General features: G+C 40.7%; 2 long non-coding RNA genes across 2 annotated transcripts; one reads left to right on the top strand and one right to left on the bottom strand.

Annotated features, from left to right (window-relative positions):
• Positions 1–11,976: 11,976 nt before the first annotated feature.
• LOC127295816 (uncharacterized) lies at positions 11,977–13,279 on the bottom strand. The gene is made up of 2 exons (XR_007848106.2): positions 12,919–13,279; positions 11,977–12,281 (listed from the first exon to the last, which is right to left on the bottom strand). It is a non-coding gene; the product is annotated as an uncharacterized lncRNA (long non-coding RNA).
• A 4,755-nt stretch (positions 13,280–18,034) lies between these two features.
• LOC127295817 (uncharacterized) lies at positions 18,035–20,703 on the top strand. The gene is made up of 4 exons (XR_007848107.2): positions 18,035–18,172; positions 19,901–19,934; positions 20,028–20,105; positions 20,316–20,703. It is a non-coding gene; the product is annotated as an uncharacterized lncRNA (long non-coding RNA).
• The last annotated feature ends 6,813 nt before the right edge of the window (positions 20,704–27,516 follow it).

The following is a 27,516-nucleotide window of genomic DNA, read 5'->3' on the forward strand; positions in this document are numbered from 1 at the left end:
TAAAATTAAGCTTTTGGGATGTTTTTGAAATTTCCATGTTTGAAACCCAAAACCATTTCTCTTCATGTGCTTGACTTCATAAGACATAGTTAAGGGTTAGGGGGTAGATACATGCTTTTATGTTTTGAATATGTCTAGACCTTGTTCATCAACTTGAATGCTTACTGTATATATATATGACATAAGAAGCTAGGGCTATGTGCTTTGGTTTTCATTTTTTGATTTTTCTTGAATTTTTATGCCCATTTGAATCTTGGTCAAATCCTAGGTTTGACCAAGATTTAAGCAAGTTTAAAACACATGAAAATGAAAAGGTAAGCATGGATCCTTCTTAGTCATTCTAAAATGAAGCTTTTGGGGGGTTCTTGAAATCTCAATGTTTGAAATCCAAAACCACTTCTCTTCATGGTTGACTTCATAAGACATAGTTTAATTAGGGTTAGGGGAAGATACATGATTTGCCAGGTTTGAATATGTCTAGACCTTGTTTATCAACTTGAATGCTTACTATATGACATAAGAAGACTATGTGCTTTTGTTTTTCATTCTTCTATTTTTTTGAATTTTATGCCCATTTGAATCTTGGTAAAATCCTAGGTTTGACCAGGATTTAAACAAGTATAAAATATGAAAATGAAAAGGTAAGCATGGATCCTTCTTAGTCACTCTAAAATGAAGCAGCTTTTGGGAGGTTCTTGAAATTTCCATGTTTGAAACCCAAAACCGCTTCTCTTCATGATTGACTTCATAAGACAGAGTTTAGTGTTAGGGGTAGAAACATGATTTGTCTAGTTTGAATATGTCTAGACCTTGTTTATCAACTTGAATTCTTACGTATCTTCATGTTTGACTTCATAAGACAGAGTTTAGGGTTAGGGGTAGATACATGATTTTTCTTGTTTGAATATGTTTAGACCTTGTTTATCAACTTGAATGTTTACTGTATGACATAAGAAGACAATGTTTTTGAATTTTTTATGTCCATTTGAATCTTAGTCAAATCCTAGGTTTGACCAAGATTTAAACAAGTTTAAAACATGAAAATGAAAAGGTAAGCCTGGATCCTTCTTAAGTCATTCGAAAATGAAGCTTTTGGGGGGTTCTTGAAATCTCAATGGTTGAAACCCAAATTAAACCACTTCTCTTCATGCATGGTTGACTTCATAAGACAGAGTTTAGGGTTAGGGGTAGATACATGATTTATCAGGTTTGAATATGTCTAGATCGATCACATGCTTGTTTATCAACTTGAATGCTTACTATATGGTCGACATAAGAAGACTATATATATGTGTGTTGGTCAAATCCTATGTTTGACCAAGATTTAAACAAGCATAAATCCTGAAAATGAAAAGGTAAGCTTGGATCCTTCTTATTCACTCTAAAATTAAGCTTTTGGGAAGTTTTTGAAATTTCCATGTTTGAAACCCAAAACCACTTCTCTTCATGCTTGACTTCATAAGACATAGTTAAGGGTTAGGGGGTAGATACATGCTTTTTTCTGTTTTGAATATGTCTAGACCTAGCTTGTTCATCAACTTGAAGGCTTACTATATATATATGACATAAGAAGGCTATACTATGTGCTTTGGTCTTTCATTTTTTATTTTTTTGAAATTTTATGCCCATTTGAATCTTGGTCAAATCCTAGGTTTGACCAAGATTTAAACAAGTTTAAAACATGAAAATGAAAAGGTAAGCCTAGATACTTCTTAGTCACTCTAAAATGAAGCTTTTGGGAGGTTTTTGAAATTTCCATGTTTGAAACCCAAATCCACTTCTCTTCATGCTTGACTTCAGAAGACAAAGTATAGGGTTATGCATGGGTAGATACATGCTTTTTTCTGGTTTGAATATGTATAGACCTTGTTTATCAACTCGAATGCTTACTATATGACATAAGAATACTATGTGCTTTGCTTTTTCATTTTTCTATTTTTTAATTGTTAAACCCATTTGAATCTTGGACAAATCCTAGGTTTGACCAAGATTGAAACAAATTTAAAACATCAAAATGGAAAGTTAAGCATGAATCATTCTTAATTATTCACTCTAAAATGAAGCTTTTGGGAGGTACTTGAATTTTTATGTTTGAAACCCAAAACCACTTCTCTTCATGTTTGACTTCATAAGACAGAGTTTATGGTTAAGGGTAGATAGATGATTTTTCTAGTTTGAATATGTCTAGACCTTGTTTATCAATTTGAATGCTTACTATGTGACATAAGAATACTATGTGCTTTGCTTTTTCATTTTTCTAATTTTTTAAATTGTTAAACCCATTTGAATCTTGGTCAAATCCTAGGTTTGACGAAGATTGAAACAAGTTTAAAACATCAAAATGGAAAGGTAAGCATGAATCATTATTAACTATTCACTATAAAATGAAGCTTTTGGGAGGTACTTGAAATTTTATGTTTGAAACCCAAAACCACTTCTCTTCATGTTTGACTTCATAAGAAAGAGTTTATGGTTAAGGGCAGATTGATGATTTTTCTTGTTTGAATATGTCTAGACCTTGTTTATCAACTTGAATGCTTACTATAAGACAAAGTTTAGGGTTAGGGTAGATACATTTTTTTTGGTTTGAATATGTCGTCTAGACCTTGTTTATCAACTAATGCTTACTATATTACATAAGAAGGCTATGTTATTTGGTTTTTCATTTTTTCTATTTTTTCTAATTTTTTATGCCCATTTGAATCTTGGTCAAATCCTAGGTTTGAACAAGATTTAAACAAGTTTAAAACATGAAAATGAAAAGGTAAGCCTGGATCCTGCTTAAGTAGTCACTGTAAAATGAAGCTTTTGGGAGGTTTGTGAAATTTCCATGTTTGAAACCCAAAACCACTTAAGACAGAGTTTAGGGTTAGGGGTAGATACATGCTTTTTCTGGTTTGAATATGTATAGACCTTGTTTATCAACTTGAATGGTTACTATATGACATAAGAAGGCTATATATGTGCTTTGGGTTTCCATTTTTTGAATTTTTTCGATTTTTTATGCCCATTTAAATCTTGGTCAAATCCTAGGTTTGACCAAGGTTTAAACAAGTTTAAAACATGAAAATGAAAAGGCAAGCATGAATCATTTCTTAATTAGTCACTAGCTCTAAAATGAAGGTACTTGAATTTTTTTATGTTTGAAACCCAAAACCCCAGTTCTCTTCATATGTTTGACTTCATAAGACAGAGTTTAGGGTTAGGGGTAGATATGATACATGATATTTCTGGTTTGAATATGTTTAGACCTTGTTTATCAACTTGAATGCTTACTATATGACATAAGAAGACTATATATGTGCTTTGGTTTTTCATTTTTTGATTTTTTATGAATTTTTACGCCCATTTGAATCTTGGTCAAATCCTAGGTTTAACCAAGGTTTAAACAAGTTTAAAACATGAAAATGAAAAGGTAAGTCCTTCTTAGTCACTCTAAAATGAATCTTTTGGGAGGTTTTTGAAATCTCAATGTTTGAAATTAACCCAAAACCACTTCTCTTCATGCTTGGCTTCATAAGACAGAGTTTATTGTTAGGGGTAGATACATGCTTTTTTCTGGTTTGAATATGTCTAGTCCTTGTTTATCAACTTGAATGCTTACTATATATATGACATAAGAAGGCTATGTTATTTGGTTTTTCATTTTTCTGATTTTTTATCCCCATTGCTTCACTACTACAGTACTACCCTGGCGTTCATTGTTTCCACTGACTATTCAGAGCTTTGGACGTCCATCAGAGTAGTACTAGTAGTTAGTAGTACAGCTGCTAGCTCGATTAATGGCGTGCTATAAAATTCTATACTAGCCGACAGATGTCCATTCCTCGGGTTGCGCGCCAGAGCCTTCGAAGAGAAGGTAGCCGCTCTGTCCCGTTGATTTACGGTGGACGGACAGGATAGAACGTCTCTGTGTTGAAGCATACGTACTACTCCGGACCACTCTCGATTCATTTGCTTCTTCTCCCGAGTCCTGACCAGGGACTGAGATCCAGTGACTCTAGTAAGAGAAGTCACCATGCAACTTCGTCTTAATGTAAAGTTTTTTTTTTTGATAAAGGGATTTTTTTTCTGAGCAACATAAATTTTTGTTTCAAATTTTAGATCAACCAAGTGCGTTGGATCTTAATCTGATGGCTCGTATAGGTAAAGTTCATGGTAACTTCTGTTGGGTAAGTCACTGGATCTGAGTTCGCAAGGGAGCCCCCTCTCGGCCGTTGATTTAGGATGGGCGGACCAGGTTGCTCGAAGCGAGGGCAGGAGACGGCTGTCTGGTTTTAATAGGGGGGAGTACTTCTTCCATTCCCTTCTTGCTTCACTTCCAGTCTCCTTCCACTTCCCGCGATGCCTCTGAAGTCAAGGCCACCATCTCGCTTGAAGAAGCACCATCTAGTGTTGACGAGGGACGCGGAGAGTTCCCGCCGGCGGTCTATCCAGATGCTGGCCACGAGAAAGGACCCGCCAGAAAACGAAGGCCCTGCTTCGCGCTCGTCTCGGAACGGTGTCCGTCGTGCGGTCGAAGATTCCTGGTTAGTTTCCATCGCCATGTTTCTTGATTCTTCCTGGCCCGGAGGTCCCAACTCTTTATTCCGTATTAATCCTTTTTATACATATCTCAGTGCCCCACGACGCACCCTGCCATCTTCTCATGACGACTTCAACCCCTGTCTCGTGCGCTTAGAGGTTACCACTGATTGGACATTTTCGTCTTCCTCTCGTCACTTTGTTTGGTACTGATGATATTGCCATGCAGGAAGCGTCGGCGTGTTTCAGAGATGAGCTTAAAACTCTCGTGAAACTCGCCTCCAACTTTCGCGATGATCTCGATACTTTGAAGGACGAGGTCACCGGCCGGGGTAAGCTGCATGATGTGAGCATTCCATCAAGTGAGGAAACGAACACTGTCATCAAGAAGCTTAAGGGCGAGAATTTGATGCTTAAGATCGAGTGCGGCTTTCTTCACGAAGAAAACATCGAGCTATCAAACATGTGCGTTCAAGCTATCAACGGGAGCCTCAACACCCAACATGATGCGGTGAAGAAGATGATGGATAACAGCATCTTGAAGAAAAACAATATGGTGGAGGACACGCGCGGGATGGTCGATCCAATCCAGGCACCGCAGAAGGAAGTCGATGTGCTCCGAGTCCAGCCACCTTTGCGTAGGTCACCGAGGCGCCCTCGCGGAGGTAGCTGAGGAGCGCACGTCGCCGAGTAGGCTGGGGGATAAGGAGTTCCAGGAGAGAAGCGGAATCACCACCCGACGATGGAGGGTCGCTCCGCCGTAGGTCGGGGGAGAGAATCACTGACTCTCATTGTTCTTTAGCTAGTCCTCCGATCCATATTACTTGATGTTAAAATGGATGTATCTACAACTGAAATATGTCAAGATACATATATTTCAACGTTTATATTGCCTAAGTCATATTATCCATCCCTAAGCTAGGTCGCTTTTGTAACTACTGATTTGCAGATTCGACTCTTCTGACGAAAGATTTGTGGCCATGTGTCTTACAAGTCTAGTTCCAACTGACATTATTTGTACTCGATAAAAACGTATTATTCAGTACCCCCTCTGAATAATACTTTCGTAGTATGTGCTTCTAAAATTGTAGATGTTGATATTTTTTATGTAGAGTTCCTCAATCTTTTGAATTTTGACTTGGCTGAAAAAATATATGTATCGTAATTAGGGAAGGAGATAGTAGCAAGTTGGGATGCATCTGGATTTGGATGTTTGGCGTCACTCGAACCTCTGTTAATAGGATTTTTCTTTTGTGAGAGGGACAACCGATACGCATCCTGATGCGTCTTCTCTTGACAAAGAAGATGGCTGGGAGTTTGCGTACCTATTGCACGTGACTTGTGCTCACTGAAGTGTGGGACCTCATAAGTGGGCACCACACGTAAGTGACAGATCTGTTGGTGTAAAAACTCGATTGATTATTATAGTGCATTAGAAAAAAGTTTCCTATGGATTCAAGGGTAGGAAATCCAAGTTAACTCATTTACATGACATTATTTTTTCATGAAGCAAAGTTAACACATCTATCAATTGGTACATTTTGGAGTGACTAAGAAGGATCCAAGCTTACTTATTCGTTTTCATGTGTTAAACTTGTCTAAATCTTGGTCAACCCTAGGATTTGACCAAGATTCAAAAGGGAAGAACAAAAAACATAAAAATGAAAAACCAAATCACATACTATGTCTTATGAAGTCAAGCATGAAGAGAAGTGGTTTTGGGTTTCAAACATGGAAATTTCAAAAACCTCCCAAAAACTTCATTTTAGAGTGATTAAGAAGGATACATGCTTCCCTTTTCATTTCATGTTTTAAACTTATTTAAATTATCTTGGTCAAGCCTAGGATTTGACAAGATTCAATTGGGCATCAAAATTTAAAAAAACAGAAAAATCAAAAACAAAAGCAAATAGTTTTCTTATGTCATATAGTAAGCATTAAAGTTGATAAACAAGGTCTAGACATAATTAAACCAGACAAATCATGTATATGTCTACCCTAACCCTAGACTCCGTCTTATGAAGTCAACCATTGAAATTTCAAGAACATCCCAAAAGCTTCATTTTAGAGTGACTAAGAAGGATACAGACTTCCCGTTTCATTTTCATGTTTTAAACTTGTTTAAATCTTGGTCAAACCTAGGATTTGACCGAGATTCAAATAAGTTTAAAACATGACAATGAAAAGGTAAGCATCGATCCTTCTTAGTCACTCTAAAATGTAGCTTTTGGGATGTTCTTGAAATTTCCATGGTTTAAACCCAAAAGCACTTCTCTTCATGCTTGACTTCATAAGACAGAGTTTAGGGTTAGGCCTTAGGGGTAGATACATGATTTTTCTGGTTTGAATATGTCTAGACCTTGTTTATCAATTTGAATGCTTACTATATGACATATGAAGGCTATGTGCTTTGGTTTTTCATTATTTCAATTTTTTTCTGAATTTTTATGCCCATTTAAATCTTGGTCAAATCCTAGGTTTGACCAAGATTTAAACAAGTTTAAAACATGACAATGAAAATGTAATTAATCCTGGATCCTTCTTAATTTAAAAGTAAGTCTAATTAAAATGAAGCTTTTGGGAGGTTTTTGAAATTTACATGTTTGAAACCCAAAACCACACTTCTCTTCATGCTTGACTTCATATATGAGATAGAGTTTAGGGTTAGGGGGTACATGATTTGTCTGGTTTGAATATGTCTAGACCTTGTTTATGAACTTGAATGATTACTACATGACATAAGAAGACTATGTGCTTTGGTTTTTTATTTTTTATTTTATGCCCATTTGAATATTGGTCAAATCCTAGGTTTGACCAAGATTTAAACAAATTTAAACATGAAAATGAAAAGGTAAGCCTGGATCCTTCTTAATTTGTCACTCTAAAATGAAGCTTTTGGGAGGTTTTTGAAATTTCCGTGTTTGAAACCAAAAACCACTTGTCTTCATGCTTGACTTCATATATAAGACAGAGTTTAGGGTTAGGGGTAGATACATGATTTGTATTATTTGAATATGTCTAGACCTTGTTTATCAACTTTTGAATGCTTACTATATATATGACATAAGAATGCTATGTGCTTTTGTTTTTCATTTTTCTGATCTTTTTTAATTTTATGCCCATTTGAATCTCGGTCAAATCCTAGGCTTGACAATGATTTAAATACGTTTAAAATATGAAAATGAAAAGGTAAGCTTGGATCCTTCTTAGTCACTCTAAATTAAAGCTTTTGGGAGGTTTTTGAAATTTCCATGTTTGACACCCAAAACCACTTCTCTTCATGCTTAACTACATAAGACAAAGTTTAGGGGTAGGGGTAGATACATGATTTTTCTTGTTTGAATATGTCTAGGCCTTGTTTATCAACTTTAATGCTTACTATATGACATAAGAAAACTATGTGCTTTGGTTTTCCAGTTATCTTTTTTTTTGGAATTTTGATGCACATTTGAATCTTGTAAAATCCTAGGTTTGACCAAGATTTAAACAAGTATAAACATGAAAATGAAAAGGGGAGAATGTATCCTTCTTAGTCAGTCTAAAATGATGTTTTTGGGAGTTTTTTGAAATTTCCATGTTTGAAACCCAAACTATGCACTTCTCTTCATGCTTGACTTCATAAGACAGAGTTTAGGGGTTAGGGGGTAGATACATGATTTGTCTAGTCTGAATATGTCTAGACCTTGTTTATCAACGTTAATGTTTACTATATGACATAAGAAGACTATGTGCTTTGGTTTTTCATTTTTTCATTTTTTTATTTTATGTCCGTATGAATCTTGGTCAAATCCTTGATTTGACCAGGATTTAAACAAGTTTAAAACATGAAAATGAAAAGGTAAGCCTTGATCCTTCTTAGTCACTCTAAAATGAAGCTTTTGACATGTTCATGAAATTTCCATGTTTGAAACCCAAAACGGCTTCTCTTCATGCTAGACTTCATAAGATCGACATGGGGTAGATACATGATTTGTCTGGTTTGGATATATCTAGACCTTGTTTATCAACTTGAATGCTTACGATATGACACAAGAAGACTATGTGCTTTTGTTTTTCATTTTTCTGATTTTTTTAATTTTGTGCCCATTTGTATGTTGGTCAAATCCTAGGGTTGACAATGATTTAAACAAGTTTAAAATATGAAAATGCAAAGGTAAGCATGGATCCTTCTTAGTCACTCTAAAATGAAGCTTGTTGGGAGGTTTTTGAATTTCTATGTTTGAAACCCAAAACCAATTCTCTTCATGCTTGACTTCATAAGACAGAGTTTAGGGGTTAGGGGTATAGATACATGATTTGTCTGGTTTGAATATGTATAGACCTTGTTTATCAACTTGAATGCTTACTATATGACATAAGAAAAACTATGTGCATTGGTTTTTCATTTTTGTGATTTTTTTAAATTTTGATGCCCATTTGAATCTTGGTTAAATACTAGGATTGACCACTGATACGTCTCCGACGTATCGATAATTTCTTATGTTCCATGCCACATTATTGATGTTATCTACATGTTTTATGCACACTTTATGTCATATTCGTGCATTTTCTGGAACTAACCTATTAACAAGATGCCGAAGTGCCAGTTCCTGTTTTCTGCTGTTTTTGGTTTCAGAAATCCTAGTAACGAAATATTCTCGGAATCGGACGAAATCAACGCCCAAGTTCCTATTTTCACCGGAAGCATCCAGAACACCCGGGAAGGACCAGAGGGGGGGCACTGGGCCCCCAGACCCTAGGCCGGCGCGGCCCAGGCCCCGGCCGCGCCGCCCTATGGTTTCGTCGCCCCTTCGACCCTCCTGCGCCGCCTCTTCGCCTATATAAAGCCCCTGGATCGAAAACCCTGATACAATTGACGAAACCCACAGAAACCTTCCAGAGCCGCCGCCATCGCGAAGCCAAGATCTGGGGGACAGGAGTCTCTGTTCCGGCACGCCGCCGGGACGGGGAAGTGCCCCTGGAAGGCTTCTCCATCGACACCGCTGCCATCTCCACCGCCATCTTCATCACCATTCTCTGCTCCCATGAGGAGGGAGTAGTTCTCCATCGAGGCTCGGGGCTGCATCTGGGTAGCTATGTGGTTCATCTCTCCCATGTACCTCAATACAATAATCTCATGAGCTGCTTTACATGATTGAGATTCATATGAGTTTTGTATCACTACTATCTATGTGCTACTCTAGCAATGTTATTAAAGTAGTTTTATTCCTCCTGCACGTGTGTAAAGGTGACAGTGTGTGCACCGTGTTAGTACTTGGTTTATGCTATGATCATGATCTCTTGTAGATTGCGAAGTTAACTATTGCTATGATAATATTGATGTGATCTATTCCTCCTACATATGCATGAAGGTGACAGTGTGCATGCTATGTTAGTACTTGGTTTAGTCTTTTGATCTATCTTACACTAAAGGTTACTAAAATATGAGCATTATTGTGGAGCTTGTTAACTCCGGCATTGAGGGTTCGTGTAATCCTACGCAATGTGTTCATCATCCAACAAGAGTGTAGAGTATGCATTTATCTATTCTGTTATGTGATCAATGTTGAGAGTGTCCACTAGTGAAAGTGTAATCCACTACAGGAATTCCGGTCTATTGCAACAAAATTTATTGCAATACCAATTTTTTGTTGCAATAATTCACGATATTACCACAAAGTTTGGTTTTGTGGTAATAGGAGCGTGTATTACCACATGTTTTACAGCGTTGCATTAACCCAACAAATTGTTGCGATAGAGGCTAGTTAGTGCAACGAAATGACAGTTCGTGGCAATAGTCTAGATATATCGCCACAATTTTATTCCATTGCCATACAGTCCTTTTTTGTGGCAATACAACATAGGTATTGCAACAAAATGACAATTCGATGCAATATTCTGGGTATATCGCCACAATTTCTTTTCATTACCAGAAGGTCCTTTTTTGTGGCAATAGAAAATAGATATCGCAACAAAATTTCTATTTGTGGCAATACAACATAGGTATTGCAACAAAATGACAATTCGATGCAATATTCTGGGTGTATGGCCACAATTTAATTCCATTGCCAGAAGGGCCTCCCTTTGTGGCGATAGAAAATAAATATTGCAACAGAATTTCTATTTGCGGCAATCGTTTAGATATATTGCCACAAATTTTTTCCATTGCCAGAAGTTATTTAGTTGTGGCAATGGAAAATAGATATTGCAACAGAATATACAGGTGTGGTGATATTTCACACTAATCACCACAACAGTTTGTTGTTGCCATATTGGATATGTTATTGCAATGTTTTTAGAAGGCCCACACGGTCAAACCGGATTAATGTTACTCCCTCAATATAAGGTGTATAGTTTTCTTGCACGAATATTAACGCACAAACTAAGAGAGCAAATTTCATTGTTGTTGGACATTAGTGCCCCTGCGTGATCAACGTAATACTAGAGAGCAAATAGGAAAGTCTTGGCAGCCTCACTCTCCTGATCTAATTATACCCCTTAATTATCCTAATAAGTAACAAATCCCACAAATTTCTCTATAACTGAATCTCACCCGATGGGTGTCCTTCCCAGGTGATCGACATGCATCTTAGTAGTCGGATTTATTTCCTCTAAACTAAGGTACGTGAGGTAGTAGGATTGCTAATACCTGTGGGAATGGGAAAAAACGCGTACCAATTTTATTTTCTTTAAACGTAACATGCAGCTGAATTTTAGCCACATGGTACACAAATATCACATGACAATAGATTGTCTAGGGAAAGTGCTCTACAGATTAGGAGCCCAACAGGTATCCAGCGATATGAAATACAATTGAAATCCCACCGTAACCCACCTTGCTAGCAAGTAGAAAATTTCCATTTTTCGTTTCTTTTAGCTGACACAACTATTGATACGATAGAAAATAGCCAAAACAAATACAGTACAGAGGGATTTTCTTCCATGGCCGCATCTGCTTCGATAAACCATTCATGATGCAAGTGGTCCGATCAGGTTTGGACCTATTACTGGACCGGTGGACCTGTAGGCTAATCTGAGGTTTCAGGTTTGGACCGGACCTATTTCAGTAGGGCAGCGGGTAAACCTAGGTTCAGCCCTTTTGAGAGCTACTGCTGCGTGACTTTGCTCGTGCGTGGCTTTGCTCGTGATGAATGGCTGCTCTCGTGCGTGGCTTTGCTCGTGATGAATGGCGGCTGCTGCTTGATGACGCTGCTGCCATAGTTAGAAGCGGAGCAGCAAATCAACACACAACTCTTCTATCTTTAATTTCACACAAGAAATCACTGATTGGGTACTAAACTGGATTAGAAAATTGTTGGAAAAAAGGAAACAATTTCTTAATGAATTTGCGAATTCACAAACTAAAAGAGATCAATCAAGAATAATTAATAGCAGCTACTAGTACTGTTTCTTTTTTGAAAGAACTAGTACTGCTACTAAGTTCACTAAGTTCTCAGGGGAACACTGAATCAGTTGGCCATCAAACACTCGAATTGAACTGGCGATGGAAAAACCATAGCAGCAAAGACATTTAAGAGCTAGAGAGCGAGATGTCGACACACTCACACACATGATCAGAAACAATGTTGCGAAGCTGCATGTGAGAACCAAAGCCCCTAGCTACGAGGCTTGCAATCCTCAAGGTGATAACACAGAGATCACCAAAGTACCATTCTCTAATACCAGAAGCCCTTCCTTCATATAGACATGAAAACCCAGCAGCAAACCACTCACTAAAACGAACTTCAGTTCTTCAGCTTCAGACTCGTACATGACCCCTGCACTACCAACAAGTGTTATATCAGTAAATATTATCCGATAGGTGAATGTAAATGTAGATTTTCATATATATATATATATCTGCTATTGTTTAACAGTTAGAACTAATTCATATGGAAAACAGTCATAACAGTACCAACTTCACAAATAAATTTTCGCAAGATATTGTGGTGGAGTCAGTAGCTATGTGAATTTCACAATCTCCCTGTGGGGCATTTATACAGAAAGAAACAGAGCTTGCTCTGTGAAAATAATAATCATTCAAAGGGTTACAAAATTGGAGTATCTCATCCACTTTGTTCAGTTTTTCCTATCACTATAGCAATGCTAAAGTTTTCAGCAGGAACTTTCAGGAAACAAGGGACGTTTTGAGCAGCAGCAGAACATGTCCTTTATTGACACTTCTTCATCTATCCTGTGGCTGGAATACTAATTGGACAACACAACATGTCCTTATCACTATGCGACACCAACACTGCACTCTCCTCTCTCTCTCATAAGGATCACAGATATGGATTGAAATCAAATAGGAAGCAGAAGTACCAATTACAGGTCACTAGTTCATGTCAAATCAAATAGGAAGTTGGGCAGGTTCAGTTACAACCAAGAATCAATCTGGGCGATTGAAGAATGCACCTCAGCTCGGCAGATGGGAGAAGAGTCTGAGGTGGAGATGCCGGCACGGAGGACTGCTACTGGTGAAGGAGGTAGGGGACGGCGTGCTCCGCGAGATCTGGACCCTCCCCGGCTGCGAGCACCTCACGCAGCATCGCGGCGTTCCGGCGGCCGGCGGTTTGCCCCGTTGCGGCGGCTGGACGACTTGCAAACAGGTGCGAAAGGAGGACGCGGGAGGCCGCAGGGTGAGGCGGCTTGCTCTACGTCGACGAGCTTATTCCGGTACCGGCGCGTTGCCTCCGCGGCGCAGAGGCGTGCGCCTCCCTGTGACCTGTGTCGCTGTGGAGAGGGGCGGTTCTACCCTAGGGACGAAAGAGTTAGATCCACGTTGGACCTAATTTTTAGCGGGTCAGCCACTGGCCCTTTTGGTAACAAAATCTAGGTCCGGTTAAGCGGGTTAGTGGTCGCGACCGTTTGCGTTCGCTGGATCGAAAAATGCGTCAGATACCACCTCCAACGGGATGCAAAGTGACTGGACTGCCCGCGATGACGCAAACCTGGCACAAATATGCGTCTCGGATGTGTCTCTGCGGACGCGCAAAGTGTACGCTCGCGTCTCGTGGATGTTTCGTCGGGCCCGCCTGGCAGCGACCCTGCGTCGATGCGTCTTCTCAGGTGCGCCAGTGACTGGCGCCGAGGCGTCGCTTCGACAGTCTGTGCCACGTTAATGGCGATGCCTCGCCTGCCGAGCGGTCGTCGCCCACCTCCGCCAACACAGTAATGGTGATGCCATGCGTCCCGCGGCCGTCGTCTTCCTCCGGCCTATGTAAAGAGGGCGTGCGGTCTTCTTCCTCAACTCAACCTTAAAATTTGCACGAATTTCAAATTTGCTTAAATTTGAAATTTGCTCGAATTTCAAATTTGCTCGGATTTAAATTTTATTTAAAAACCGAAAGAAAGAGAAAAAAGAAAAAAAACCGAAAACCGACACAGGCGAAGGAAACAACAAAGATCCAAAGAAACCCCTACGGAATAAAATGAGCCAACCCAAAACGAATGGTCCCGTGTGCGGGTCGTATAACGACGCGCTAATGGGCGGGGAATAGGGATTACGAGAATACTCCCTTGACCCACTGATACGTCCCAAACGTATCTATAATTTCTTATGTTCCATGTTACTTTTATGATGATACTCACATGTTTTATACACATTATATGTCATTGATACGTCCAATTTGCATCACTATTTTATATCATAATTTGCTGTTATTCATTGATATATTTCATATTGGGACACAATACTTATGTTATTTCATCTATTTTGCATGTTTCATCATTATTGGAGGATCAAGCACCGGAGCCAGGATTCTGCTGGAAAAAGCACCGTCAGAACGCAATATTTCGGAAGATCAACTGTTGAAGGAAATTATACCAAAAATCCTATTTTTCAAGATGACGAAGGAAGCCAGAAGGAGGGGCCAGGAGGACCCAGGGTGGGCCCACACCCTAGGGCGGCGCGGCCCATGCCCTGGCCGCGCCGCCATGTGGTTTGGGGGGCCCACGACCCCTTTCGCCTCCTTTTCTTCGCGAAACCCTTCGTCCCGAAGACCTAAGCCACAGAGGGTACCTCGCGAAGAGTTACAGCCGCCTCTGCGGGGCGGAGAACACCAGAGAGAAAAGAGCTCTCCGGCGGGCAGAAATCCGCCGGGGAAATTCCCTCCGGGAGGGGGAAATCGACGCCATCGTCACCGTCATCGAGCTGGACATCATCGCCATCACCATCATCATCATCTCCACCATCATCACCGCCGTCATCACCGCTGGACACCGTCACCGCCGTAGCAATTTGGGTTTGATCTTGATTGTTTGATAGGGGAAACTCTCCCGGTATCGATCTATACTTGTTGTTGATGCTATTGAGTGAAACCATTGAACCAAGTTTATGTTCAGATTGTTATTCATCATCATATCACCTCTGATCATGTTCCATATGATGTCTCGTGAGTAGTTCGTTTAGTTCTTGAGAACATGGGTGAAGTCTAAATGTTAGTAGTGAACTATGGATGAGTAATATTCAATGGTATGATACTTAAGTTGTGGTGTTATTCTTCTAGTGGTGTCATGTGAACGTCGACTACATGACACTTCACCATTTATGGGCCTAGGGGAATGCATCTTGTATTCGTTTGCTAATTGCGGGGTTGCCGGAGTGACAGAAACCTAAACCCCCGTTGGTATATCGATGCAGGAGGGATCGCAGGATCTCAGAGTTTAAGGCTGTGGTTAGATTTATTCTTAATTACTTTCTTGTAGTTGCGGATGCTTGCAAGGGGTATAATCACAAGTATGTATTAGTCCTAGGAAGGACGGTACATTAGCATAGGTTCACCTACACAACACTTATCATAACAATGAAGATTATTTAGCTGTATGTAGCGAAAGCAGTAGACTAAAATCCCGTGTGTCCTCGAGAACGCTTGGTCATTATAAGTAATCAAACCGGCTTGTCCTTTGTGCTAAAAAGGATTGGGCCACTCGCTGTAATTGTTACTCTCGCACTTTACTTACTCGTACTTTATTCAACTGTTACATCAAAACCCCCTGAATACTTATCTGTGAGCATTTACAGTGAATCCTTCATCGAAACTGCTTGTCAACACCTTCTGCTCCTCGTTGGGATCGACATTCTTACTTATCGAAGATACTACGATACACCCCCTATACTTGTGGGTCATCAGTCATATTTATGCATTTTCCGGAACTAACCTATTGACGAGATGCTGAAGTGCCAGTTACTGTTTTCTGCTGTTTTTGGTTTCAGAAATCTTACAAAGGAAATATTCTCGGAATCGGACGAAATCAACGTCCAACATCTTATTTTTCCCGGAACCTTCTAGAAAGTCAAAGGGGACCAGAGGGGAGCCCTGGGGCCCCACACGTGTGGGCGGCGCGGCCCGGCCCGGGGGGGCGCGCCCCCCTAGTGTGAGGTGGCCCCGTGGCCCCTCCGACTCCGCCTCTTCGCCTATTTAAAGCTCCCTGACCTAAAACATCGACACAGATTGACAAAACACCAGAAAACCTTCCAGAGCCGCCGCCATCGCGAAACTCCAATTCGGGGGACAGAAGTCTCTGTTCCGGCACCCTGCCGGGACGGGGAATTGCCCACGGAGTCATCTCCATCGACACCACCGCCATCTTCACCGCCATCGCTGTCTCCTATGATGAGGAGGGAGTAGTTCTCCCCCGAGGCTAAGGGCTGTACCGGTAGCTATGTGGTTAATCTCCCTCCCATGTACTTCAATACAATGATCTCATGAGCTGCCCTACATGATTGAGATCCATATGATGAGTTTGTAATCTAGATGTCGTTATGCTATTCAAGTGGATTTTACTTATGTGATCTCCGGAGACTCCTTGTCCCACGTGTGTAAAGGTGACAGTGTGTGCACCGTGTGGGTCTCTTAGGCTATATTTCACAGAATACTTATTCACTGAGTTATGATTTGAGTTGGATGTCTCTATGAAATTGTGGTGTGTTAGTACCTCCTATGAATGCTCACAGTGACAGCGTGGGGTGTTTATTAGTACTTGGGAATACATCTTTAAGGTTTGCCTACATGATGAATTAGTGTTCGTTATCTTGCCGGAGAGTAATTCAGAATAGCATAGTGAAGTGCTTATATTTATATTCCTTTATGATTGCAATGTTGAGAGTGTCCACTAGTGAAAGTATGATCCCTAGGCCTTGTTTCCAAATACTGCAATCATCGTTTATTTACTGTTCTGCTACATGTTCGTTTACTGCATCTTTACTTACTGCAATATTACTACCATCTCCCCCCTTCCCGGACAAGAGTCGTAAGAGCTGAGGGAAGATGACGGGGAAGTCGCCGCGGAGGAGGACGACGATGACAAGGTCACGTAGTCGGACTATGAGGTGACTGGAAAAGAGTTAGCAGGTCGCACCAGCGGAACGAAGAGGGGAGCGACGTCTTCCTCGCAGCCATCGCGCGAGGAGGGCACGGAGGACTAAGAAGAGGAAGCGACTTCCCTCTCCCCGAAGGGGAAGGGACCTCTTGAAGCTCTAGACGAACAACGGGCCAAGTGGGCCCACCAGATGACCCCTCTAGAGACGCACGTCAGTCTCCAGAGGCCGAAGGCGACGTTCTCAAGGCGACTGAGCGCGTCCATCCTGGCGTGAAGACCGTCCCGGTCGTCAAGTAAGTTTCTCCGGCCTCTTTACTTCCAAATAGTTCCGAGCGACTCGAGTAACATGGACGAATTATTTCGACAGGGCCAAGGCGAAGGTGCTGAAGAAGCCCGCACCCACACGGGGAGCAGCGGCGATGAAAGTGGCCTAAGCCAAGAAGGCCGCAGAGCAGGAGGCGGTGAAGGCGGCCGAGGCCAAGAAGTCCACGAACGCGGAATTGACGAGGGCGGCTGAGGCCAAGAAATCTGCGGACGCAGAATCGGCGAAGACCGCTGAGGCAAAGAAGGTCGCTGAGGCGGATGAAAGGGCTTCGGAGCCATGAACCTTCTGTTTGGTTTTTCAAATGATTTCTAAAATTCTAGTTCAAAACTAGTTTTGCTAACCTAAGTGTACATGAAGAAACACATGATCCTGGACACGTGACCGAGTTGAATCGGGACTACGCGACTGAGGCGTCGCCAACACCATGATCTCCCACCGTCCGCTCCACGCCGTCCCCATGACCAAAGAGTGAGACCACCACCACCAACACGTTGCCCACCGTAGAGCGACACGTGCAGTCCACCTTCTAGGGCTGCCGCCTATACTTCCGAGGGCGGCGCGGGCAGCTAGGTTTCGCCCCGGTCGTCACCCGCGGGGGACGACCCGGAGCGAGCGAATCGTTTTTCTCAATTCATAACGCTCTGAAATATTATTTTTAGCAGCATATATATTTCATACTGCTCTCAAATATGTTTTCTAATTTATTTCATTGTTGTAAACATTCCCTCCAAAAGATTTACTTTCCCACCACCTAATTAGCGTTAATAATATAGTTTGTGCCAAAAAAATTAACCTCCCGCCTAAACGTCCAATTATTCTCCGTCCAAATATTTTGTTCCCACCAAAAAATAGCCTATTTAACCTTCCCGTAAACGCACCCATACCTACTCCCGATTTGTACTCTAAACCAAATCACGGCACCATCACGGTGGCGATTGGATCTGAGCTCTGGTCTTCGTCCGTGCTCACGGTGTCATCGCGGCGTCAACACATAGAAGCACGCCCGCACAGAGAATATCTCAGGTTATTTCTCCCAATCTCCCAATCCCCTCCCATCGTAGAACCACATCGGCGAGTGCCGCCGTGCCGCGCGCTTCGTCCCATAGTACAGCCGCATCACGTATCTGATAGATTTGCATTAGTTCTTTTGCAATTCATCTCAGCACATCTGCTAGATTTAGCTGCATCAAGAAAGGGGAATGGGAATTGAGCTGTGTGGTCTTGACCTATTGGGTGTGGGCCGAGTGAGAAGGTGGTGCGGGAGGTTGGCAACTGGCCGGAGCGCCGGCGACCCGGCGTGGCACTTCTTCAGTAGGCAGTAGCGCGGGCAGTTTCACACTTCGCCCGTCGCTGCTTCTGTTTACATGTAAAGATAAATTAAAACAAGATCAGCTACAAGATAATAGAGCCATAATCTTCAAGGAATGGCTGATCGCAAAAGCATGAAAAAAATAAGATCATCAAGATAGGAAGTTTACTTCTGAATCCCAGCTATGCACAGAGTATATATGAACTTTGAGCCTAATGGATTGCACAATATATGATTACTTTGAGTTTCAACCTGCTTCGATTATCAATTCGTGTCCTTTCGATACAATAGTGGCCAAACAACTTTCTATATTGGAGGGAAAACAAACTCACTTATTGGATTCTAGTCCTACAATTGTTCCTATCAGATATTTGGTTTGATTTTGAAAGTATAGTCTGCAAAAGTACACTTGCGATCATGATTATGCACTAAATATTCTCTAGGCATATAGTCAATATAATAGTGTGTAATCTTTTGGATGGAAATGTTGAAGAGAATCGTAGAGAACATACCCAATATTTTCAGGTTGTTTTATCCGCAAGTGATGCCAGTGTACAAACAGTACCAAGCGGATTCATAGGTGTCCATAGGATCCACCAGAAGGAATCAACGCTATAAATACGAAGAAAAAACACAATTAGGTGATAATCTAGCTAGCCAACTAAGGTATATACATGAAAGTCGACAGAGAAAAATAAGATGGGGATCAAGATGGGTGATGGAACTGAATGAGGAATTGATAGAACGTATCATCTTAAACTGTGTGATCTGGGACCTCGTTGTGTTCATTGCGTCACAACATTACTCATGGGAGCAATCCAATATATGCAATCCACTTGCCAAAATGCTGCTGTCTATTGAGTAAGATTAGCAAGAATGATAAAGTAGGATACGGATATGCTTTCGTTGGTGATCTGCCTGTAGGTTTTCCAGAGTTAAAACTAGATTTCTTTTTAATACATTTTCGTGCTATACATCAGATTAAGCTTGGACTTCAAAACTATTCAATTATAGTTGAACATTGTGTCGATTGTTAGGGCTGATATGTACTGTTGAAAGTTTTGATATGTACTGTTCAATTATAGTTGAACATTGTGTCTTCTTATTCTTACAGAATATCATCAGCCCTCTGTTTAGCAAAAACTGAATTTTAGTAGCGGAATCTAAGAACACCTAACGTGTTATGTTCTTTGTGGTACCTCCGGTGGAAACAAATTGTGATCCATTCAGCTTGTCCAATATTTTGTTGGACATAAATACTATCATACTCATTCTTGCATCCTTTTATTCTAAAAACTCAACTGGCTGCGTATTAAGCACAAGCAATGATATAAGACATTTTAAAAGATTGTTTCCAAGATATTGAAGGGTTGAAGTATGTCTGCTTAAGTTTTGTGTTTTTTTGCTGAATCTGACTCAAATTCTAATCTTACATACTCAAGGGCACAAGGATGAATTCAATGGAGGATACTGCTGGTACACAACATCTTTACTTCTTGATCACCTATCTGAATTGTGCAAATCAAACATGGTTTGTTAATGCTATGTCCCTTGATTTTTTTTGTGCAGTAAGGAAAGACTCTATTGTTTTTACAAGGACAGAAAGTATAAAAGAATACATAAACAAGCGTGGACAACCCAAATCTGGTAATGTTTTTTTATCTCACTTAAGCTGTCCCTAGCATTTGCCATAATGCATAAAATCCTTGTATGGGTTAAATTGCTAAATCTTCAATATTGCTAAATCTTGTACAGGATGAATGGCCATTCCATGCTCGCCACTACCGTGCGTAACTATAGGATGATACTTGCTCTAATTCAGTTGGCTAATTTTTTTCTTCATTTTTTTGATTGCAGGACCCAAAGAATTAGCTGGACATGGTTGAAGTATTGGGAAAACGCATATATTTTAGAGATTTCAACCACCATGGTAGCAAATGGACTCAAACTCTGGCTACATTTTACTTGAGTTGCATTTGATGGATATTTTCTATGAGAATCATGATTTGTATGAACGTACATATTATACCTATGGATTTGAATTTTGTAATTCAGTGGCTGTATTTTTTTATGGTTGCGATAAGCTATTGCTGCAACTCACTTTTTGTTGCCTTAGGTTAGCACCACGGAAAATATAGTGTTGCGTCAAATCCTAGTCACCACGACTACATGCTTTGTTGCGCTAGGATGTAGCAACGAAGCAGTTTATATTGTTGCAATAAATTGTTACCACATTTTTTTTGCATGTTGTGATAACTATTTGGCGCCACGGAATAAAACTTTGTTGAAATAGAGTATGGCCACAAAAACTTCAAATTGTGGTAGTAGCTTGTTGCTACAGATATTTCTGCCGCCGCAATAAGTATTTAATGCCACAACGGTGAATTTTGTTGAAATAGACTATCTCCACGAAAAGTTCACTTTGTCGCATTAGCTTCCCGCCACATAGAAATTGACCGTTGCCATACCTTTTTATCGCCTCAAATGGAATGTTTGTCGCCATAAGTTAATACCACAAGCGTAGCGATCCGTGGCAAAATGGGTAATGCTACAAACCAGTAGATGTAGCAATAGGTTATCGCCACGGCTCGCTATTGCCACGAAAGAGAGTGCGCCACGAAACGTAGGTCGTTGGCATAGGTTATTGCCACAAATGTCTATCGCCACAAACTGGCAAACGCCACGACACGGCTGCATGTTGCGACAAGCTATCTCCACAAACCAAATTGTGGAGACAAGTGAGTGCTGCGACGGGAAAACATGTGGCAGCTTCCCACATGGTTGTTGCAATAGATCGCTTTGTTGCCACAATTGCGTTTTCGTTGCAATAGCCTATTACCATACATGTAAATGCAACGCTTGCCAACGAACGTCATTTCGTGGCAATAGGTGCATATTGCCACAAAACGGTATCTATCGCGACAATTTTTTTTGTTGCAATAGACCCGATTCCTTGTAGTGATCCCTAGGCCTTGTTCCTAAATACTGCTATCGCTGCTTGTTTACTGTTTTACTGCGTTACTACTGCTGCAATACTACCACCATCAACTACACGCCAGCAAGCTATTTTCTGGCACCGTTGCTACTGCTCATATATATTCATACCACCTGTATTTCACTATCTCTTCGCCAAACTAGTGCACCTATTAGGTGTGTTGGGGACACAAGAGACTTCTTGCTTTGTGGTTGCAGGGTTGCATGAGAGGGATATCTTTGACCTCTTCCTCCCTGAGTTCGATAAACCTTGGGTGATCCACTTAAGGGAAAACTTGCTGCTGTTCTACAAACCTCTGCTCTTGGAGGCCCAACACTGTCTACAGGAAAGGAGGGGGAAAGTAGACATCAAGCTATTTTCTGGCGCCGTTGCCGGGGACCAGAAAGCTACACCACAGGGATTTCCTCCCTCGTCAACCCCGCGCCAGTCCTGGACAGCATCAAGATATTTTCTGGCGCCGTTGCCGGGGAGGAAAGGTAAAAGGTACTCACACTCCGGACCTCGGCTACTAAGCTATTTCCCGGCGCTGTAAGTACTCGAAGCTATTTCCTTTAGATCCTGCAATTGCAACTTTTTGTTTCTTCTTTACACTAGTTTGGCATAATGGACAACAATGAGCTTCTTATTCTATTTCCTGATTTAAGACATGGATGGTTTGATGCGAAAATTAAAAAACCTATGGAACATATTAGTATGAACGCTTTGAACACCATTGTTGCTAATGATATGGAAAATTCTAAGCTTGGGGAAGCTGGCTTTGATGAGCATGATATTTTTAGTCCCCCAAGCATTGAGGAGAAAATTTACTTTGATGATACTTTGCCTCCTATTTATGATGATTATAATGATAGTGGTCTTTTGGTGCCACCTACTATGGAGAGTGAATGTTATTGTGATTATAATATGCCTCCTATATTTGATGATGAGAATAATAATGATAGCTACTTTGTTGAATTTGCTCCTACTACAATTAATAAGAATAACTATGCTTATGTTGGGAGTAGTAATAATTTTATGCATGAGACTCATGATAAGAATGCTTTATGTGATAGTTATATTGTTGAGTTTGCTCATGATGCTACTGAAAGTTATTATGAGAGAGGAAAATATGGTTGTAGAAATTTTCATGTTACTAAAACACCTCTCTATGTGCTGAAATTTTTGAAGCTACACTTGTTTTATCTTCCTATGCTTGTTACTTTGCTCTTCATGAACTTGTTTATTTACAAGATTCCTTTGCATAGGAAGCATGTTAGACTTAAATGTGTTTTGAATTTACCTCTTGATGCTCTCTTTTGCTTCAAATACTATTTCTTGCGAGTGCATCATTAAAACTGCTGAGCCCATCTTAATGGCTATAAAGAAAAGAACTTCTTGGGAGATAACCCATGTGTTATTTTGCTACAGTACTTTGTTTTATATTTGTGTCTTGGAAGTTGTTTACTACTGTAGCAACCTCTCCTTATCTTAGTTTTGTGTTTTGTTGTGCCAAGTAAAGCCGTTGATAGAAAAGTAAGTACTAGATTTGGATTACTGCGCAGTTCCAGATTTCTTTGCTGTCACGAATCTGGGTCCACCTCCCTGTAGGTAACTCAGAAAATTAAGCCAATTTACGTGCATGATCCTCAGATATGTACGCAACTTTCATTCAATTTGATCATTTTCATTTGAGCAAGTCTGGTGCCATTTTAAAATTAGTCAATACGAACTGTTCTGTTTTGACAGATTCTGCCTTTTATTTCGCATTGCCTCTTTTGCTATGTTGGATGAATTTCTTTGATCCACTAATGTCCAGTAGCAATATGCAATGTCCAGAAGTGTTAAGAATGATTGTGTCACCTCTGAATATGTTAATTTTTATTGTGCACTAACCCTCTAATGAGTTGTTTCGAGTTTGGTGTGGAGGAAGTTTTCAAGGATCAAGAGAGGAGTATGATGCAACATGATCAAGGAGAGTGAAAGCTCTAAGCTTGGGGATGCCCCGGTGGTTCACCCCTGCATATATTAAGAAGACTCAAGCGTCTAAGCTTGGGGATGCCCAAGGCATCCCCTTCTTCATCGACAACATTATCAGGTTCCTCCCCTGAAACTATATTTTTATTCCATCACATCTTATGTGCTTTTTCTTGGAGCGTCGGTTTGTTTTTGTTTTTTGTTTTGTTTGAATAAAATGGATCCTAGCATTCACTTTATGGGAGAGAGACACGCTCCGCTGTAGCATATGGACAAGTATGTCCTTAGTTTCTACTCATAGTATTCATGGCGAAGTTTCTTCTTCGTTAAATTGTTATATGGTTGGAATTGGAAAATGATACATGTAGTAATTGCTATAAATGTCTTGGGTAATGTGATACTTGGCAATTGTTGTGCTCATGTTTAAGCTCTTGCATCATATACTTTGCACCCATTAATGAAGAAATACATAGAGCATGCTAAAATTTGGTTTGCATATTTGGTCTCTCTAAGGTCTAGATAATTTCTAGTATTGAGTTTGAACAACAAGGAAGACGGTGTAGAGTCTTATAATGTTTTCAATATGTCTTTTATGTGAGTTTTGCTGCACCGGTTCATCATTGTGTTTGTTTCAAATAGCCTTGCTAGCCTAAGCCTTGTATCGAGAGGGAATACTTCTCATGCATCCAAAATACTTGAGCCAACCACTATGCTATTTGTGTCCACCATACCTACCTACTATATGGTATTTTCCGCCATTCCAAAGTAAATTGCTTGAGTGCTACCTTTAAAATTTCATCATTCACCTTTGCAATATATAGCTCATGGGACAAATAGCTTAAAAACTATTGTGGTATTGAATATGTAATTATGCACTTTATCTCTTATTAAGTTGCTTGTTGTGCGATAACCATGTTCACTGGGGACGCCATCAACTATTCATTGTTGAATTTCATGTGAGTTGCTATGCATGTCCGTCTTGTCTGAAGTAAGAGCGATCTACCACCTTATGGTTAAGCATGCATATTGTTAGAGAAGAACATTGGGCCGCTAACTAAAGCCATGATCCATGGTGGAAGTTTCAGTTTTGGACATATATCCTCAATCTCAAATGAGAAAATTATTAATTGTTGTTACATGCTTATGCATAAAAGAGGAGTCCATTATCTGTTGTCTATGTTGTCCTGGTATGGATGTCTAAGTTGAAGAATAATCAATAGCGAGAAATCCAATGCTAGCTTTCTCCTTAGACCTTTGTACAGGCGGCATAGAGGTACCCCTTTGTGACACTTGGTTAAAACATGTGCATTGTGATGATCCGGTAGTCCAAGCTAATTAGGACAAGGTGCGGGCACTATTAGTACACTATGCATGAGGCTTGCAACTTGTAAGATATAATTTACATGATACATATGCTTTATTACTACCGTTGACAAAATTGTTTCATGTTTTCAAAATAAAAGCTCTAGCACAAATATAGCAATCGATACTTTTCCTCTATGGAGGACCATTCTTTTACTTTCATTGTTGAGTCAGTTCACCTATTTCTCTCCACCTCAAGAAGCAAACACTTGTGTGAACTGTGCATTGATTCCTACATATTTGCATATTGCACTTATTATATTACTCTATGTTGACAATATCCATGAGATATACTTGTTACAAGTTGAAAGCAACCGCTGAAACTTAATCTTCCTTTGTGTTGCTTCAATGCCTTTACTTTGAATTATTGCTTTATGAGTTAACTCTTATGCAAGACTTATTGATGCTTGTCTTGAAGTGCTATTCATGAAAAGTCTTTGCTTTATGATTCATTTGTTTACTCATGTCATATACATTGTTTTGATCGCTGCATTCACTACATATGCTTTACAAATAGTATGATCAAGGTTATGATGGCATGTCACTCCGTAAATTATACGTGTTATCGCTTTACCTCGCTTCGGGACGAGCAGAACTAAGCTTGGGGATGCTGATACGTCTCCGACGTATCGATAATTTCTTATGTTCCATGCCACATTATTGATGTTATCTACATGTTTTATGCACACTTTATGTCATATTCGTGCATTTTCTGGAACTAACCTATTAACAAGATGCCGAAGTGCCGCCTCGTTTTCTGCTGTTTTTGGTTTCAGAAATCCTAGTAACGAAATATTCTCGGAATCGGACGAAATCAACGCCCAAGTTCCTATTTTCACCGGAAGCATCCAGAACACCCGGGAAGGACCAGAGGGGGGGCACTGGGCCCCCAGACCCTAGGCCGGCGCGGCCCAGGCCCCGGCCGCGCCGCCCTATGGTTTCGTCGCCCCTTCGACCCTCCTGCGCCGCCTCTTCGCCTATATAAAGCCCCTGGATCGAAAACCCTGATACAATTGACGAAACCCACAGAAACCTTCCAGAGCCGCCGCCATCGCGAAGCCAAGATCTGGGGGATAGGAGTCTCTGTTCCGGCACGCCGCCGGGACGGGGAAGTGCCCCCGGAAGGCTTCTCGATCGACACCGCTGCCATCTCCACCGCCATCTTCATCACCGCTGCTGCTCCCATGAGGAGGGAGTAGTTCTCCATCGAGGCTCGGGGCTGTACCGGTAGCTATGTGGTTCATCTCTCCCATGTACCTCAATACAATAATCTCATGAGCTGCTTTACATGATTGAGATTCATATGAGTTTTGTATCACTACTATCTATGTGCTACTCTAGCAATGTTATTAAAGTAGTTTTATTCCTCCTGCACGTGTGTAAAGGTGACAGTGTGTGCACCGTGTTAGTACTTGGTTTATGCTATGATCATGATCTCTTGTAGATTGCGAAGTTAACTATTGCTATGATAATATTGATGTGATCTATTCCTCCTACATATGCATGAAGGTGACAGTGTGCATGCTATGTTAGTACTTGGTTTAGTCTTTTGATCTATCTTACACTAAAGGTTACTAAAATATGAGCATTATTGTGGAGCTTGTTAACTCCGGCATTGAGGGTTCGTGTAATCCTACGCAATGTGTTCATCATCCAACAAGAGTGTAGAGTATGCATTTATCTATTCTGTTATGTGATCAATGTTGAGAGTGTCCACTAGTGAAAGTGTAATCCCTAGGCCTTGTTCCTAAATACTGCTATCGCTGCTTGTTTACTGTTTTACTGCGTTACTACTGCTGCAATACTACCACCATCAACTACACGCCAGACAAGCTATTTTTACGGCACCGTTGCTACTGCTCATATATATTCATACCACCTGTATTTCACTATCTCTTCGCCGAACTAGTGCACCTATTAGGTGTGTTGGGGACACAAGAGACTTCTTGCTTTGTGGTTGCAGGGTTGCATGAGAGGGATATCTTTGACCTCTTCCTCCCTGAGTTCGATAAACCTTGGGTGATCCAATTAAGGGAAAACTTGCTGCTGTTCTACAAACCTCTGCTCTTGGAGGCCCAACACTGTCTACAGGAAAGGAGGGGGAAAGTAGACATCAACCACGATTTAAACAAGTTTAAAACATGAAAATGAAAAGGGAAGCATGTATCCTTCTTAGTCACTCTAAAATGAAGTTTTTGGGAGGTGTTTGAAATTTCCATGTTTGAAACCCAAAACCACTTCTCTTCATGCTTGACTTCATAAGACATAGTTTAGGGGTTAGAGGGTAGATACATGATTTGTATGGTTTGAATATGTCTAGACCTTGTTTATCAAATGTAATGCTTACTATATGACATAACAAGACTATGTGCTTTGGTTTTTCATTTTTCTGTTTTTTTTTGGAATTTTCTGCCCATTTGAATCTTAATCAAATCCTAGGTTTGACCAAGATTTAACAAGTTTAACACGTGAAAACGAATAAGTAAGCTTGACAATCCCATTTGTTGACTCATTTAACTAGTTAATCCCATTTGTTGACTCTCTGTTGACCATCCACTTGAGGTAAAACTGAGTATATTGCACTAGCGAGTATTAGACTCGAGTACGCGTGTTGCGGTGCAGAAGTGGAAGACGTGCAATTGTTGACGCGTAGACGCGGGTCGCGGTGCAAAAGTCGAAGACGTGCAATCGTGGACGCGTGTCGCGTTGCAGAAGCCCAAGACGTGCAGACGATAAATGGTGGACGCG

Source organism: Lolium perenne, chromosome 4 (assembly GCF_019359855.2).
Source record: "Lolium perenne isolate Kyuss_39 chromosome 4, Kyuss_2.0, whole genome shotgun sequence".
Classification (NCBI taxonomy): Eukaryota; Viridiplantae; Streptophyta; class Magnoliopsida; order Poales; family Poaceae; genus Lolium; species Lolium perenne.